Here is an 18,657-nt window from a genome sequence, read left to right as displayed (position 1 = left end):
GATTGTTCTTTCTGTTTGCATTGGCCATAACTCGTTTGCACAGGGAGCTTTGCGCACTGGCTCGAAGCACTGAGATTGTCACCCTTCCAAATACTACAACCAGTCTGCGGCTGAGGGCACTAAAGTCTCCAGAGCCACAGATGCCCATTGTTCCTGATCCAACAGGAAAAATAAAACTCAATTTAAAGTAAATCACCCCCAGGCCAAGGGAAGGGAAAAATGTGGTAAAGCCAGCTGGAAGTGATTTCACAATAAGAAACGTCGGCAGTGTAGAAGCTTGGAGTAACTGCCCGCATTCGGGAACATTTGGGAAGTCCTTTAGACCAGAGGGGAGAAATAGACAAGTTCAACATGTTTCAGATTATTACTATTCTGCTGATCTCACTCATAGAATCAGAGAATGGTTACAGCAGAGCAAGGGGCTGTTTGACCCATCGTGCCCATGCCATCTCTCTGCAAGAGCAAGTCAGCCAGGCCCACTTTTCCCATAAGCTTGCAAATTCTTTTCCCCAAATGCCCTGATTTGTATCCATTTCCACCACACCCTCAGGCAGTACATTCCTAACCGGCCGCTTTTTGCCAATCACCTTAAATTGGTGTCCTCTGGTTCTCGACCCGTACACCAATGGGAACAGTTTCTCCCTATCTTCTCTATCCAAATCCTGCATGATTTTGAACATCTCTACCAAATCTCCTCTCAACTCATCCCAAAATCAAACTTGCAAACTATCTCTGCACCCTCACTAAAGCCTTTGCATCCTTGCTAAAATGCAGTTGCCAGAGTTGGACATAATACTTGGGTTAGGGCCACACCAGAAGTTTATGAAGCTCCATCATAACCTCCTTGTTTTAGCATTCTATAGCCGAGATTTTCCAGCCTCTCCCCACATTTATATAACACAGGATTCTGTATGGCTTTAAACCACATCCAACCAGCACTGCCACTTTCAATGAGTTGTGCACACATATCCCTCGGTCTCTGTTGCTCCATCGCCTTTAGAAATGTGCCACTTATTCTGTATAACCTCACACCATTTTTCCCACTAAAATGTACCAATTCACTCTTCACAATCACAAAGAAAGATTCACACTTCTACACCAACTGGAGTACTTGGTGAACAGTAAGAAGTCTCACAACACCAGGTTAAAGTCCAACAGGTTTATTTGGTAGCACAAGCCACAAGCTTTCGGAGCACTGCCCCTTCATCAGGTGAGTGGGAGTTAAGTTCACAAACAGGGCATATATAGACACAAACTCAATTTACAAGATAATGGTTGGAATGTGAGTCTTTACAGATAAAGACCTGAAAGTAGCCCAATCCATCACGCAAACCAGCCTCCCACCCATTGACACTGTCTACACTTCCCACTGCCTCAGCAAAGCAGCCAGCATAATTAAGGACCCCACGCACCCCAAATATTCTCCCTTCCACCTTCTTCCATTGGGAAAAAGATACAAAAGTCTGAGGTCACGTACAACCGACCCAAGAACAGCTTCTTCCCTGCTGCTGTCAGACTTTTGAATGGACTTACCTTGCATTAAGTTGATCTTTCTCCATACCCTAGCTATGACTGTAACACTACATTCTGCACTCTCTCCTTTCCTTCTCTATGAACGGTATGTTTTGTCTGTATAGAGCGCAAGAAACAATACTTTTCACTGTATGTTAGAACATAGAACATAGAACATTACAGCACAGTACAGGCCCTTCGGCCCTCGATGTTGCGCCGACCAGTGAAACCAATCTAAAGCCCCTCTAATCTACACTATTCCAATATCATCCATATGTTTATCTAATAACCATTTGGATGCTCTTAATGTTGGCGAGTCCACTACTGCTGCAGGCAGGGCATTCCATGCCCTTACTACTCTCTGAGTAAAGAACCTACGTCTAACATCTGTCCTATATCTCTCACCCCTCAATTTAAAGCTATGTCCCCTCGTGTTAGCCATCACCATCCAAGGAAAAAGGCTCTCACTATCCACCCTATCTAATCCTCTGATCATCTTGTATGCCTCTATTAAGTCACCTCTTAACCTTCTTCTCTCTAACAAAAACAACCTCAAGTCCCTCAGCCTTTCCTCATACGATCTTCCCACCATACCAGGCAACATCCTGGTAAATCTCCTCTGCACCCTTTCCAATGCTTCCACATATTTCCTGTAATGCGGCGACCAGAACTGTACGCAATACTCCAAGTGCGGCCGCACCAGAGTTTTGTACAGTTGCAGCATGACTTCCTGGCTCCGAAACTCAATCCCTCTATCAATAAAAGCTAACACACCGTACGCCTTCTTAACAACCCTATCAACCTGGGTGCCAACTTTCGGGGATCTATGCACATGGACACCCAGATCCCTCTGTTCATCCACACTACCAAGTATGTTACTATTAATACATGTGTTAATACATGTGACAATAATAAATCCATTCAAATCAAATCAAATCAAAATCACAATGCAAGATCCCATCAATATAAATGTGTTGATGACCAGATAATGGGCAGAATCTTATGGCTGTTCACGCTGGCAGGATTCTCTGGTCCCGCTGCAGTGAACGGAGAGTTGGCTGAGTGCCAAATTCTCCATCCTCGCTTGCAGGAGCAGCGGGGCGTGAATGACACCCAGTCCGTTTTTATTGATGTTGATTGAAGGATAGATGTTGGCCAAGAGACAGGAGAGAAGTTCCTCCTTGAATTAATGGCTCGAGTTATTTTATCTGACATTCAAGAAAAACCAAGAAGAATAGGAAGCTCGGTAAAGGTAGAGGGGTAGCACTGTTAATCAAAGATGGCATTGGTGCAATAGTTAGAAATGACCTTGGTTCAGGAGATCAGGGTGTGAAATCGATTTAGGTGGAGATGAAGAATTGCCTTTATCAGCAATAGGGGCACTGCTTAAAAATTAGACCTCATCAGTTTAGGATGGAGATGTGGAGAATTTTTTTCTCTCAGAGGGCTGTGTGACTATGGAACTCTCTGCCTCAGAAGGCGGTGGAGGCAGGGTCATTGAATATTTTTAAGACTGAGGTAAGTAGATTGGTGTTAGGCAAAGCAATGAAAGGTTGTTGGGGGTAGATGAGTCTGTGTCTTTTAAAACACAGCACATTAGCCAAGATCTTATCGCATGGTGGAGCAGGCTTGAGGGGCTGAATGTCTAACTCCTGCCCCTATTTCATATGTTTGTATGTACATCTATCTGAGAGGCAGACAGGGACTCAATTTATCATCTGTCCTGAAGGTAGGCACTTCAGCCACTGCAACACTCCCTCAGCTCTGCGCTGTCAGACTAGATGGCACGCTTGAGTCTTTAGAGTTGGGCCAGATTCTCTGGAGATGGGCTTTTATCTGAATGGCTTGCATCGCTTCTGTGAAGAAGCAACAACCCTAGTCCAAGTCAACACCATCAACATGTACAAGAATTCAATATATAACAGTCTGAGTACATTGAAAAGAATGGAGACTAAAGAGTCAAGGTTGTTGAGGACTTGCTAAAACAGGTGAGACAAACGTTGACAAATGATAGAGCTTTGAAACTGATTAACTGTTGCAATGATTCAGTTAATTACAAAATTCCACGCCAATACCAACTTGATTAGATGGTGGAATAGGAAATGTCCAACAGTTGTTACCATTATAGTACATCACGTGAACCAAGGTGATGAATTCCGTGAAACCCAGTCAGAAAGCTAAAGGCTGGTGTCTTTGAGTCCACAAGCTGTGAGGAGATGATGGTGTAGTGGTAATGTCACTGAACTAGTAATACAGAGGCCCAGGCTGGCTGCTCTGGGGATAGAGGTACAAATCTCACCTTGTCAACTGGTCAAGTTTAATTTCAAACAATTAAAAATTTGGAATATAAAGCTAGACTCAGCAGAACAACCATGAAATGATCATTGATTGTTGTAAAAACCTAACTGGTTCACCAATGCCCCTTTAGGGAAGGAAATCTGTTGTCCTTACTTGGTCCAGCCTACATGTGACTCCAGACCTGCAGCAATGACTGGCCTTTGTTCTCATTTGGCTCCATTCTTATCTATCAAATTCTAACCAGAAAATCACTTCTCTCCTGCTCCGTTACCTCTAGTATCTCCAAGAAGCTATCCTCTTTATTATCTATGTACTGCCTCTCATCAAATTATCCAAAAATGCAATTTCTACATGTGCACTGACAATACCCAGTTCTACCTCTCCAGCACCTCTCTCGACCTCTCACTTGTCAGATTGCTTGTTCAACATCCAATGAGCAGAAATTTCCTCCAATCAGGTCTTCAAGCCCTGCCACAAATTCCATTGCCTAGCTACTAATTCCGTTCCTCTTCCTGACAACTGTCTGAGGCTCAGCCAGACTATCTGCAACCTTGGTGTCATGTTTGGCCCCGAGATGAACTTCCCAATCACACATCTATGCCATCACTAAGGCTGCCTCTTCCCCCCTCTGTAATGTCACCTGCCCCTACAGACCTGCTGCTGAAACCCTTGTCTTTGTTACCTTCAGATTTGACTATTCCAAGGCACCCTTGGTGAACCTCCACACCAGACATTCAAAGGGGAGCAGACAAGTTGAGGTAGGAGTCTCCAGGGCATAATTTCCCTCTGAATACTGGTGAGAGTGATGGTTCATCTGGGGAGTGCAGTCAGGGCCAATTCCACTCCATCACAGATCATAAATTCATAGAATCCCTACACTGCAGAAGGAGGCCATTTGACCCATTGAACCTGCACCGACAACAATCCAACCAAGCCCCTATCCCTGCTAGTCCCCCGACACTAAGGGGCAATTTAGCATGGCCAATCAACCTAATGGCTTAGACTCCATGGCCTGAATGGCCCCTTTCGATGCTGTAACCATTCTATGATTCTATGAATTTACGCATCTCATTCACTCATCATCTCTGCTCACTGACTTACATTGACTCTTAGTTGTTTGCACATTGATTTTAAAATTCTCACCCTTCTTTTCAAATTCCTCCTTAGCCTTTCACCTTCCTAGCCCTGTAACGTCCTCCAACCCCATAACCCTCCAAGAAAATTGTGCTTTTCTGAAACTGGCATCTTGAATTGAATCACTTCACCAGCGATGGTCTTGCCTTCAGCTGCCACAGTTCTAAGTTCTGGAATTCCCCCTGCATATCTTTGCCCCTCTCGATCCCACTTCTCTCCTTTTAAGGCGACCTTCAAAAGCCTAACACAAAAACAGAAAATGCTGGAAAGTCTCAGCAGGCCTGACAGCATCTGTGGGGAGAGAATAGAGCCAACGTTTTGAGTCGAGATGACCCTTCGTCAGAGCATCAGCCTTAAAAACCTACCTCACTGACCAAGCTTTTGGTCATTTGGCATTTCATTATGTGTCAAATTTAGTTTTATTACACTCTTATTATAGGGAGGTGATGGCCTAGTGGTAGTATCGCCAGACTATTAATCCAGAAACCCCGCTAATGTTCTGGGGACCCGGGTTCGATTACAGTTTGATTTGATTTGATTTGATTGATTATTGTCACATGTATTAGTATACAGTGAAAAGTATTGTTTCTTATGTGCTATACAGACAAAGCATACCGTTCATAGAGAAGGAAAGGAGAAAGTGCAGAATGTAGTGTTACAGTCACAGCTAAGGTGTAGAGAAAGATCAACTTAATGCAAGGTAAGTCCATTCATTAAAGGTGCTACAAGGTGTTGCGGGTAATGGTGACGGTATTTAAAGGCACTAGGTTGGCTGTAACGTGGAAAAGTAAGTCAGTGTTTTAATTCCCGACACTATTGTGTCGGGCGGCACGGTAGCACAGTGGTTAGCACTGCTGCTTCACAGCTCCAGGGTCCTGGGTTCGATTCCCGGCTTGGGTCACTGTCTGTGTGGAGTTTGCACATTCTCCTCGTGTCTGTGTGGGTTTCCTCCGGGTGCTCCGGTTTCCTCCCACAGTCCAAAGATGTGCGGGTTAGGTTGATTGGCCATGCTAAATTGCCCCTTAGTGTCCTGAGATGTGTAGGTTAGAGGGATTAGTGGGTAAAATATGTAGGGATATGGGGGTAGGGCCTGGGTGGGATTGTGGTCGGTGCAGACTCGATGGGCCGAATGGCCTCTTTCTGTACTGTAGGGTTTCTATGATTTCTATTGTGTGACAGTGAGTTGAGGAGAGGTTCTGAATCCGGGTCCCCAGAACATTAGCTGAGTTTCTGAATTAATAGTCTAGCGATAATACTACTAGGCTATCGCCTCCCCATCATAAGAGTGTAATAAAACTAAATTTGACACATAATGAAATTCCAAATGACCAAAAGCTTGGCCAGTGAGGTAGGTTTTTAAGGCTGAACTCTGACAAAGGGTCATCCAGACTCAAAACGCTGGCTCTATTCCCTCTCAACAGGCTTACTTTAAAATTTTGTCTGTCCACGTCCCAGGTGAACATTGGGCACTCGATATTATACAGGAGGATGCTGGCATCCTGCGTGACCTTCAGGAGAAAAACAGCAAGACCTGAAGGGTGCAAGAACAACCATCTAAATAATGAAGTGTTGCCGTTTGACCTTTTGTATTCTAAAGGCAATGATTTAAACACTCACTGGAGGTAATGAAGAACAAGTTGAAGTACATTCACAATTACATTACTGAGGCCAGGAGCACTTTCAATCTATTAGGATATTAGCTGGAATGAAACTGGCTGACAATGGAAAAGCTGAAGGGCTTTCCCCATATGAATCTTTCATCTCTAATGACATGAGAGCAAGAGAAGGTTCCTGTTCTGAGCCCCCTATGAAATAGATAGATTGCACTCCATTACTATGTATGTATATATGTGGTGCCTTTGATTCAATGCTTTTGAGGGAATATTAACTATTGTAATGTAGGAAAATATACAACGACGAATTTGCACACAGCAAACTCCCACAAACTGCAATCTGATAAATAGACTGGATTTTTTTGGTGATAAATATTTACCACCCACCTGATTAAACTTCCCTCGCCAGCACAAAAGCAACATGCATTTATGTTGCAGCTTTAATGTAGGAATGTGTTGAAGACACATAACAGGAGGATTATCAAATTAATATTGGCACCAAGGCATTGAAGGAGATATTGGAACAGGAGATAGATCAAAGAGGGAAGTTGAAAGAATGTCATTAGGGAGGATAGAGAGAGAGGTTTAGGGAGGGAATTTCAAAGTTTGGTAGTTAAAGGCATGGCAACAAATGATGGAGCAAAGGACACCAGAAAACCTCTTGCCCCTCTTCTTCAAATAGAATCATGGGATCTTTCACATCTCCCTGAGGGAGTTAAACGCTGCATCTTACATATGACACCACCAATAATTTGGTGTACTCACTTCAGCTGCATGATTGTCACATGTAGCTTAGTGTCTCCTTCACACAATGCCTGCTGCCCTGCGTAGAGCAGGAGAGCCCAACAGATACCAACTGGTGCATTCTGTCTGCTTTTCTTAAAGGCAGGCTGCCTCTCTTAAAGGAAGTGGCACTGAATAATATTCAAGCAATTTAAATGGTAGAAAGGAGAACACTAGGGCAGAGAGAAGGTTCCAGAGTGATGGTCGTGTAGCGGGAAGAATTAGAATGTGGGGTGACAAGGTTAAAAGAGTTATTTTCCCATAAATGAGAGCTTAAAAGATTAAATAGTGTCCATTTTAAAAAAAAAGTATGGTTCACATTGCCTGACCACAAGTCCCTGTATGAAGGGCCTTGTATCTCCTAACAGCCATGATGTGGAGATGCTGGCGTTGGACTGGGGTGGGCACAATAAGAAGTCTCACAACACCAGGTTACAGCCGAACAGATTTATTTGGAATCATGAGCTTACGGAGCACTGCTCCTTCATCAGGTGAGTGTCAAAATGTGCCATTTTCTTGGAGATCCTCTCCACTTTGAGCCGGCGGTTTGTAGTGTCGATGGTAGCCATGATGTGGAGACGCCAGCCTTGGACTCGGGTGAGCACAATAAGAAGTCCCACAACACCAGGTTAAAGTCCAATAGGTTTATTTGGAAGCACAAGCTTTCGGAGCGCTGCTCCTTCCTCAGGTGAGTCACTCACCTGAGGAAGGAGCAGCGCTTCGAAAGCTCGTGATTCCACATAAACCTGTCGGACTTTAACCTGGTGTTGTGAGACTTCTTGCTGTCTCCTAACAGCAATAGGGAAGCCCTGATAAGAGAGATTCATACCAAAAGTCACAGAGTAACATTTTCTTGTGGAAACTATCAAGAAATCCACCACAGTATCGAATTGGACAAAACGAGATTATTCTGATACTGAATTCAATTCAAATTCAATTTCACTTTATTGTCCATACAGAAATTCATTTTGGGTACATTGCTCATTTGTTGAAAAATTATATATAAATGAACTAACTTCAATTAAATGTGTATTAAAAACTATCCTAATGCATTAAAATAATCAGTGAGTCCCAAGTTGAGTGCATAACTTCATCCACACATCAAATTCCTGTTTGATGTTCTTATTGGGAAGGTCGCAAATGAGTTCAGGAACCGATCTGTCCTGGATCTGAAAAATTGTAGTCTTTTCCTTGAACACAACCAACAGTAACACTGAGATAGAGAGTGATTGTTCATGGCACTTTACTTTTGTCAAAATTCTTCAAGAGCCTATCGCGTCAAGAAAGATCTGCTCATCAAATACCTTCCCTGTCTGGTTCAATGATCTCTGTACAATTAAAGAGTCTGATATCTGATATCTGATATCCTCACAGTACCTGGTGGGACATTTGAAAAGGATATCACTCTCAGCTGCAGCCATATAGAAGAGTTTCATACTTGGAGGGTGTTCTAACTATGTTAGGAGTTGTGGATCTTAAACAAAAAGAAAAAGATGTGGTTTGCACATGTTGACTCAAATTAACAAGAACAAGGTTTATTCTAAGAGATCTGGCCTGTACAGAGTACAAACTGAAACTGAACAGCAGCCTGTGAAACACCCTAATGACATCACCATAAAATCATGTGATCAGCTCTTAAAGCAATCATACAACTACTTAAATATATACCATATGATCTACGCAAAAGGATTGTTCATTTCTGAGGTGCATAATCCCTTGGCCATCATATCTATCCTAGACCACAGTGACCCAAGGCCAGAATTGAACCTGGGTCCCTGGCGTTGTGAGGCAGCAGTGCTAACCACTATGCCACCATGCACAGTTCAGAGTTGGAACATAGAATGTGCCTAGCATGCATCAGCTTGGTAAAGTACAGCTGCTTATAAGGGAAATGGAGAGAATTGGTGCAGAATTCAACTGCGGACGTTGAAATCTGAAACAAAAAAAGTTGGAAACTCTCAGCAGGCCTGACAGCATCTGTAGGGAGAGATTAGAGCTAACATTTCAAGTCTGGATGACTCTTCATCAGAACTCAGAGATTATCAGGGATATTTGTGGACTGGCAGAAGTGCATTGGGAAAGTCAAGGTGACTCGACAACACTGGCAGGATACACTAGTTTACTCTGGATTTGGGTTCTGCCTGTATGGAGCGACAGTGTGGATACACAAGCATTTACTGGAGCTCTAATGGGATCTGAACCAACCAGTGATAGAGTCATAGTTGTGCACCTTAACGTAAAACCAGAAGACATCATTTTCATTCAAGCTCACTGACCTACATCAACTGCCATGGAAGAAGATGCTGTGGACTTTTATTACAATGTGTTGAAGGTGACGTAACTCCAAAGAAGGGCATTTTGTTGGTTATGAGCAACTTCAGAGCCAAGTTAGTGTGAGGATTATGGTTAAATGGTTACGGTAATGGCTACGGTGGGTTAGGGTCCAGACAGTGACTGGCCCATTTGGATTAGGACAGGCTAATAAAGCTGGAGAGCGCCTTTGAGATTTCTGTCAGGATCATGGTTTGGTTCTGGTCAACACATGGTTAAAGCATCATCAAAGACAGTTGTATACCTGGACCTCAACAAGTGGAGTTTAAAGTTTATTTATTATTAAAACAAGTAGGCTTACATTAACACTACAATGAAGTTACTGTGGAAATCCCCAGTCGCCACATCCGGCGCCTGTTCAGGTACACGGAGGGAGAATTTAGTATAGCCAATGCACCTAACCAGCACATCTTTCAAATGTGGGAGAAAACCAGAGCACCCGGAGGAAACCCACACAGACACGGGGAGAACGTTCAGACTCCGCACAGACAGTGAGCCAAGCCGGGAATCGAACCTGGGTCCCTGGCGCTGTGAGGCAACAGTGCTAACCACCGTGCCACTGTGCTGCCTAACAGATTAAGAATCAGATTGATTACATTGCAGTAGCAAAACGATGGAGAGCCTGTCTAAAGAATTGTAAGACCCATCCCGGAGCAGACTGGGGCACTGACCATCATTTGGCAGTGACAATACTGAAGGTCAGAGTGGGCTAAAGAACAAGAGGTTTTAAAGAGACGACGGAATTTAGATGAGTTTAAGGGGGATAAGGCGGTGTAGTATATGGTGGGAACCACCAACAGGCTTGAGACTCTACAGATTGTGGCTGAGCTGAGGACATCAGAGAGCTTTGGCAAACTACAAAAACTGTCCTCCAAGATGTAACAAAGGAAAATGGTGGGATCTGCGCAGCCGGTGAGACAGAAAGCATAGCTATCTGATGAGATTCTTTCCCTGATGGAAGCCAAGAGGGGGGCATAGAGGAAAAAGGATGTGGATTGTTACAAAGGTTTAAAGACAGAGAGTGAAATTTTCCCGTCCTGCCCACCACGGGGATCATAGCAGTCGGGACACGGACCATGCAAAGGTCCATTGACCTCGGACAGGTTTTCCGGTCTTGGGGTGAGCGCAGCCGGAAAATCCCACCCAGAAATTTAAAGGAAGATGCGAGAGGATAAAGATGTGGTGATATAAACAGGGCCTAGTTTTAAGGCTGATAAAATTGGATATCCTAAATTAAAGAACTGGGCATATTAAAATCAAACACAGTCAAACCTCAGGCAGGCCAATTATACAAATACACAAATGTGTCTGGGCCTGACCCATCAACCACCCATCAAAGGTCGTTACACTCTACTTGAGACTTAGCAGGAGATCATTGCACCCCATTGAAATGCATCGGTCTATTGTTAGAAGCCCAGATCGGGCCAGACTTTCCGTCACCGAAAGTTCCTGGGAGATGGGACACCTGGGGGGCGGACCCTGGTGTCCTGTCAGGCAGACATCAAGAAACCCACTGGGTATTGGAAACCCCTCCTGGGACCTTATTGGCCGGAAGCCAGAGAAGTTTCTGGAAAGGCAAGCAGGCTGGGGGATAAAGGGACACACTTTGAGAGACCAGGAGCGAAGACTCGACAAGGGAGGCAGCCGTGACCATTCGGAAGACTGACCAGAGAAGGAAGGAAGAAAGAAGTTGCCATCGAGACTCACCTTCATGACGACGGACCAGAGGAACTCAGAAAATCGAGCCTGCAGTTCAACCAAACCATCTTTACGGGTCGTATACTTGAATCTGCTGGGGTATCCTCTTGTTTTATGTGGGTAATTTAAGGGTTAATAGTGTTATTATTAATAAACTTGTTGAACCTTTACTTGTGTTTGTCCTTCGTCCATCTTGCAAATAAGGACACCGGGGTAAAACCTTGGAGTAAGTAAACTGGTTGAAAGTATCTGAGAATTAACAGGTACAACAAAGAGACACTGGTAAATAGAAGCGGAGGTTCAGAAAGGCAATATACAGAAACTTTCCCAAACACCTCAATCAATTACATTAAATTTTCAACTTTGCCTGTGTTACATTCCAGCAGCTTCTAACAGGAGTGAAACAACAGCAAAGAGAATTGCCAGACAAATATTGTGAGTATCCTTACAAGGATGACAGAATTTAAAGGTCAAGTTAAAATAAGCTTTCTCCACTTCAGGTTGAGGGACAGCAAGTCATTCATCAGTTGGCCAGTCGTATAGCCGCAGGCCCAGGTAATAGCAGCACAACTGCTTAAGATAGGAGGAGCATCGGTAATGGACAGGATGTGTAGAATATGTGTGATCCTTTGGGAGACCTGCGATTGGCCAGAAGGCTGGACTGATTCTATCTTTATCCATCTTCTGAAGAAAGGTGACCTGAAACAGCACACAAACTCTCGAACAACAGCTTCACTCTCCCACCTTGCTCAGGATCATCCCGGAACAAATCCAGATAAAGGCCGGACTGCTGATGTTGTTTGACATGAAAGAGAAACCAGAGATCAAATCACTAATCCGAGAACCATAATGCACAAAGCCCAAAACATCAGCAGCCAATAGACATGGCCTTCCTTGACTTTGAGGACGAATTTGATTCAGTCTCACACAAGGAACTCCGGTTGACAATGTTAGACATGAGATACCCACCACATTTAAACAACTTGCTGGCAAGCTTTGCCTTAAACAACAAGCTGGATTCAGAATGGTCCAGAGTCATAAAGGGTTAGATAGGGGAGTGTGATCTCTCCATGTTTCATAGAATCATGGAATCCCAACAGTGCAGAAGGAGGCCATTTAACTCTGCACCTACAACAATCCCACCCAGGCCTTTTCCCTGTAACCCCACATAATACCCCCTAATACTAAAGGTCAATTTAGCATGGCTAATCTACCTAACCTGCACATCTTTGGACTGTGGAGGAAACCGGAGCACTGGAGGAAACCCACGCAGAGACGGGGAGAACGGGCAGACTCTGCAGTCACTCAAGGCCAGAATTGAACCCTGGTCCCTGGCGCTGTGAAGCAGCAGTGCTAACCACTGTGCCACCGTGCTGCACATTTATTCACATTTTACAGATGCACCATAGAAAGCATTCTTTCTAGTTGTATCACAGCTTGGTATGGCTCCTGCTCTGCCCAAGACCGCAAGAAAGAACAAAGGGTCGTGAATGAAGCCCAGTCCATCACACACACCAGCCTCCCATCCATTGATTCTATCTACACTTCCCACTGCCTCGGAAAAGCAGCCAGCATAATCAAGGACCACACGCACCCCAGACATACTCTCTTCCACCTTCTTCCATCGGGGAAAAGATACAAAAGTCTGAGTCACATACCAACTGACTCAAGAAACAGCTTCTTCCCGCTTGCCATCAGACTTTTGAATGGACCTACCTCGCACTAAGTTGATCCTTCTCCACACCCTAGCTATGACTGTAACACTACGTTCTGCACTCTCTCCTTTCCTTCTCTATGAGTGGTTGCTTTGTCTGTATAGTGCACAAGAAACAATACTCGACACTGTATACTAAATCAAATCAAACATCCTAGCAGAATTAGTTCTGAGGGAGAGAGGCACTTGATGGATACAAAGGGAAGATACTGATTGGCAGGTGATGAGTTTTGAACTTTCGATATGTTGATGACATTATTCGGTTCACTAGCAAGTAAAAGGACCTACAAGAATTGAGGGATCAGCCCAATCAAGTTAACCAGACAGCAGTCTCCTGATCAATGTTGGCAAGGCAAAGGTGATGGAGTTCGATGGAAAGACCTGCAAGATTCAGATTGATGGAGTTCAACTTGAAAACACATTGATACCTTCCACTATCTTGGGTCACCTAATACAGAAGATGCAGAGTCTCCAAGTAATTCAGGCTAAACTTAAAATGGTCATAGTGTGTGAACTCACTTAAAAGAGTTTGGAGTAGCCACATCATCTCAACCATAACAAAAATCTGTCATCTGAAAGCCCTTGCGTGGTGGGTGATAATGTGTGGCTGTGAAGGCTGGACCATCAATAAGTGATGAGGCTTGAAGAAGAGCATTTGAAATGAAAAGGTTCAGATGGACATTAAGTGTTCATGGGCAGCCAGATGGATAAACAAGTGGGTGCTCATGAAAGTTGGTGTTAAGAGAAACCTGTCTCAAGCAGTGATATCATAGAAACTCTGATATTTTGTTCATTTGATGTGAACATTAGCAGAGTGTTATGAGGTAATGCAAGGAAAAACACTGGAAAATGTGCATGGTGATTTATCCAGGTACAGGTGGGCTGCAGACAGGCCAGGAGGAAAGGATGGTTTGTTTCTAAGATCACTGTGGGATGAGAGCACAGATTAGTTTCCATAGAATCCCTACAGTTCAGAAGGAGGCTACTGGACCCATCAAGTCTGCACTGACTCTCCAAAAGAGCATTCCACCCAGACACTGCGTCCTTCCCTCCTGCTCCTCCTCCCTTCCTCCCCTCGCCACCCCAACCACCCCATAACCCAGTGCATTGAGCATGGCCAATCCACCTTTCCTGCATTTTTTTGGACCGTGGGAGGAAACCGGAGCACCCGGAGGAAACCTACGCAGTCACTGGGTGAACGTCCAGACTCCACACAGACAGTGACCCGAGGCTGGAATTGAACCCAGATCCCTAGCGCTGTGAGCCCACGGATAACCTCACGATGCTCCACTTCTCCAGCTTCCACCCTAAACACGTTAAAGAAGCCATCCCCTACGGACAAGCCCTCCGTATACACAGGATCTGCTCGGATGAGGAGGATCGCAACAGACACCTCCAGACACTGAAAGATGCCCTCATAAGAACAGGATATGGCGCTCGACTCATCGATCGACAGTTCCGACGTGCCACAGCGAAAAACTGCACCGACCTCCTCAGAAGACAAACACGGGACACGGTGGACAGAGTACCCTTCGTCGTCCAGTACTTCCCCGGAGCGAAGAAGCTACAGCATCTCCTCCGGAGCCTTCAACATGTCATTGATGAAGACGAACATCTCGCCAAGGCCATCCCCACACCCCCACTTCTTGCCTTCAAACAACCGCACAACCTCAAACAGACCATTGTCCGCAGCAAACTACCCAGCCTTCAGGAGAACAGTGACCACGACACCACACAACCCTGCCACAGCAACCTCTGCAAGACGTGCCGGATCATCGACACAGATGCCATCATCTCACGTGAGAACACCATCCACCAGGTACACGGTACATATTCTTGCAACTCGGCCAACGTTGTCTACCTGATACGCTGCAGGAAAGGATGTCCCAAGGCATGGTACATTGGGGAGACGATGCAGACGCTACGACAACGGATGAATGAACACTGCTCAACAATCACCAGGCAAGACTGTTCTCTTCCTGTTGGGGAGCACTTCAGCGGTCATGGGCATTCGGCCTCTGATATTCGGGTAAGCATTCTCCAAGGCAGCCTTGACGACACACGGCGGCACAGAGTCACTGAGCAGAAACTGATAGCCAAGTTCCGCACACATGAGGACGGCCTCAACCGGGCTCTTGGGTTCATGTCACACTATCTGTAACCCCCACAGCTTGCCTGGACTTGCAGACTCTCACTGGCTGTCCTGTCTGGAGACAATACACATCTCTTTAACCTGTCTTAATGCTCTCTCCACTCACATTGTTTGTATCTTAAAGACTTGATTAGCTGTAAGTATTCGCATTCCAACCATTATTCTGTAAGTTGAGCTTGTGTCTTTATATGCTCTGTTTGTGAACAGAATTCCCACTCATCTGAAGAAGGGGCTTAAAGCTCCGAAAGCTTGTGGCTTTTGCTACCAAATAAACCTGTTGGACTTTAACCTGATGTTGTTAAACTTCTTGCTGTGAGGCAGCAGTGCTAACCACTGTGCCACCGTGTGGTGAACCATAGATGGTTACCACTATGGGTACTTGTACATATGTTACTCTTGTTACTGTTGGGGTTAGGGTTTGGGTGTTCCACCTGTTATTATTGTTTATGTGGTACACTCCATTCGGCTCCACCTTCTTACAGGGATATAAAGGTCACTGCTACTTCCTAGCAGTCTTTAGTTTGGGATAATATTGTTGAGTAGTGTGCTCCTATTTGTCTTGAATAAAAGCCTTTATTCCCGGGTACGTTCTGGCCTCCCGTGTGAATTAATCATGCATCAATTTTATTCACGACAAATACTGAAAATTTTGTTCGAACAAAATGGAGCAGATGCTAAAGCCCGATCGGCTAACCTTGGATCCGCGTGCTGCTGGGGCGTTGAACACTTTCGACCATTGGTTGAAGTGCTTCGAGGATTACGTTGAGACCTCGGCAGCAGTCCAGTCCGATGCCAACAGATTTCGGGTCCTCCATGTCATTGATGAAGACGAACATCTCGCCAAGGCCATCTCGCCAGGGTGAGCGACACTGTGTATGCAACAATTCGCGATTCCCAAAATTATAAAGATGCTATCGATTTGCTCAAGAAGCTGTATAACAAACAGCCGAAGGAAATTCATGCTCGTCACCTATTAGCCACTCGACGGCGGCAGCCCGGCGAAACTACGGGACAGTACCTGCGCGAACTTCAACAGCTAGCCAGAGCCTGCAACTGCAAGGCGGTGTCGGCTACTCAATACACCAACGACCTCATTCGGGACGCGTTCGTGGCAGGAATCGGCTCATCCTATATCCGCCTGCGGCTGCTAGAGCAGGGTAACCTGGACCTGGCTAAGACGGTAGAATTGGCCGACGCAATGGAAACGGCCTCCAGAAGTCTCGAAGCCTACCCCACCGACCACGTGGGAACAGCGTGGCAAGCACAGCCGCCGCCTCAGCTGTACTCGGCGGCTCCTCGGAACTGCGCGATGATGCTCCAAACTTCAGACCTGACGGCTGCGGCAGCTCCTGGAGGCCCACGGTGCTATTTCTGCGGTTTGGCGAAGCATCCTCACCAAAGATGTCCGGCCAGGGCGGTGTTTTCCTCCGCTTGTGGAAAGAAAGGGCACTATGCAAAGGTGTGCCGAGCGAAGACCCCTTCCAGGCCCAGCAGTGCTGCGTGTGACTCCCCAGGATCCATCTCCTCGTCTCCGGCCTCGTTGATGTCTTCAGCCACGTGCGATCCACGGGCGCCGCCATTTCCTATGACGACGACGCCAGCCACGTGTGACCTGCGGGTGCCGCCATTTTCAACATCCTCGACCGTGTGCGATTTATGGGCGCAGCCACTTTGGTCGACACCGGCCGCAGGGGACCAGCAGGGGTCCTCGTCGTCGGCTATCTCAACTGCCTGCAGTTACGCTCAGGATCCAACAGTGGCATCAATCATCCTGGACCAGGCCAAGCCTCACAGACTCGACAAGTCCATGATGGACATAGAGGTAAACGGGCGCCTGGCGCGTTGCCTGTTTGACAGCGGGAGCACGGAGAGCTTCATCCACCCGGATACAGTAAAACGGTGCGCTCTCCGTGTGCAAACTCTCAGGCAGACAATCTCCATGGCATCGAGGTCCCGATCTGTCCTCGTTCTTGGGAGCTGTGTGGTAACTCTAACGGTGCGGGGCACAGTCTACGAGAACTTCAGGCTCCTCGTGCTACCGCACCTTTGCGCTCCGGTGCTCCTGGGGCTAGACTTTATGGTCCACCTGAGGAGTGTGACCCTGCAGTACGATGGGCCACTCCCTCCACTTTCAGTGGGAGAACAGCAGCCTCCAAATTGTCCAGCGCGCTCCACATGCAGCCTCTCAACACTTAAAATTACCCCGCCTTCCCTATTCAAAAATCTCATGCCAGGCTGCAAGCCCATTGCGACTAAAAGCAGGCGTTACAGCGCTGAGGATCGGATCTTTATTAGATCTGAGGTTCAGCGGCTCCTCAGGGAAGGGGTCATTCAACCTAGCACTAGCCCATGGAGAGCACAAGTCGTGGTGGTCAAGACTGGAGACAAGCCCCGGATGGTCATAGACTATAGTCAGACCATTAATAAATACACGCAGCTGGACGCGTATCCTCTCCCGCGCATATCTGACATGGTCAACCAGATTGCGCAGTACTGGGTGTTCTCCACCATCGACTTGAAGTCAGCCTACCACAAGCTCCCCATTCGCCCAGAGGACCGCAAATACACGGCCTTTGAGGCGGATGGCCATCTCTACCACTTTTTAAGAGTCCCTTTCGGCGTCACTGATGGGGTCTCGGTCTTCCAGCGTGAGATGGACCGAATGGTGGACCAAAACGGGCTACGGGCTACCTTCCCATACCTGGACAACGTCACTATCTGCGGCCATGACCAGCAGGACCACGACGCCAACCTCCAGAAGTTTTTACGCACTGCGTCTCGCCTGAACCTGACCTATAACAAGGAGAAGTGCATATTCAGCAAGCACCGCCTAGCAATCCTCGGATACGTGGTGGAAAACGGGGTCATCGGTCCCGATCCAGACCGTATGCGTCCCCTCCTTGAACGTCCCCTACCCACTCGCATCAAAGCACTGAGAAGATGCTTAGGCTTCTTCTCATACTATGCACAGTGGGTCCCCAATTACGCGGACAAAGCCCGTCCGCTCATAAAATCTACCTCTTTTCCCCTGACAGCAGAGGCTCGCCTAGCCTTTGAAGGGATAAAAGCCGACATCGCGAAAGCCACGATGCACGCTGTCGATGAGTCCATCCCCTTTCAAGTGGGGAGTGATGCATCTGATTTCGCCCTGGCCGCCACATTTAACCAGGCGGGCAGGCCTGTCGCCTTTTTCTCTCGCACCCTCCAAGGCCCTGAAATTCGGCACTCCTCTGTGGAGAAAGAGGCTCAGGCCATTGTGGAGGCCGTACGGCATTGGCGCCATTATTTGGCTGGCAAACGGTTTACCCTGCTCACGGACCAAAGGTCCGTGGCCTTTATGTTCAACAACACGTTAAAGGGAAAAATTAAGAATTACAAAATCTTGAGGTGGAGAATCGAACTTTCGACCTACAACTATGATA

Source organism: Mustelus asterias, chromosome 23 (assembly GCF_964213995.1).
Source record: "Mustelus asterias chromosome 23, sMusAst1.hap1.1, whole genome shotgun sequence".
In the NCBI taxonomy this organism is placed as follows: Eukaryota; Metazoa; Chordata; class Chondrichthyes; order Carcharhiniformes; family Triakidae; genus Mustelus; species Mustelus asterias.
Note: the sequence above shows the minus strand (reverse complement) of the source record.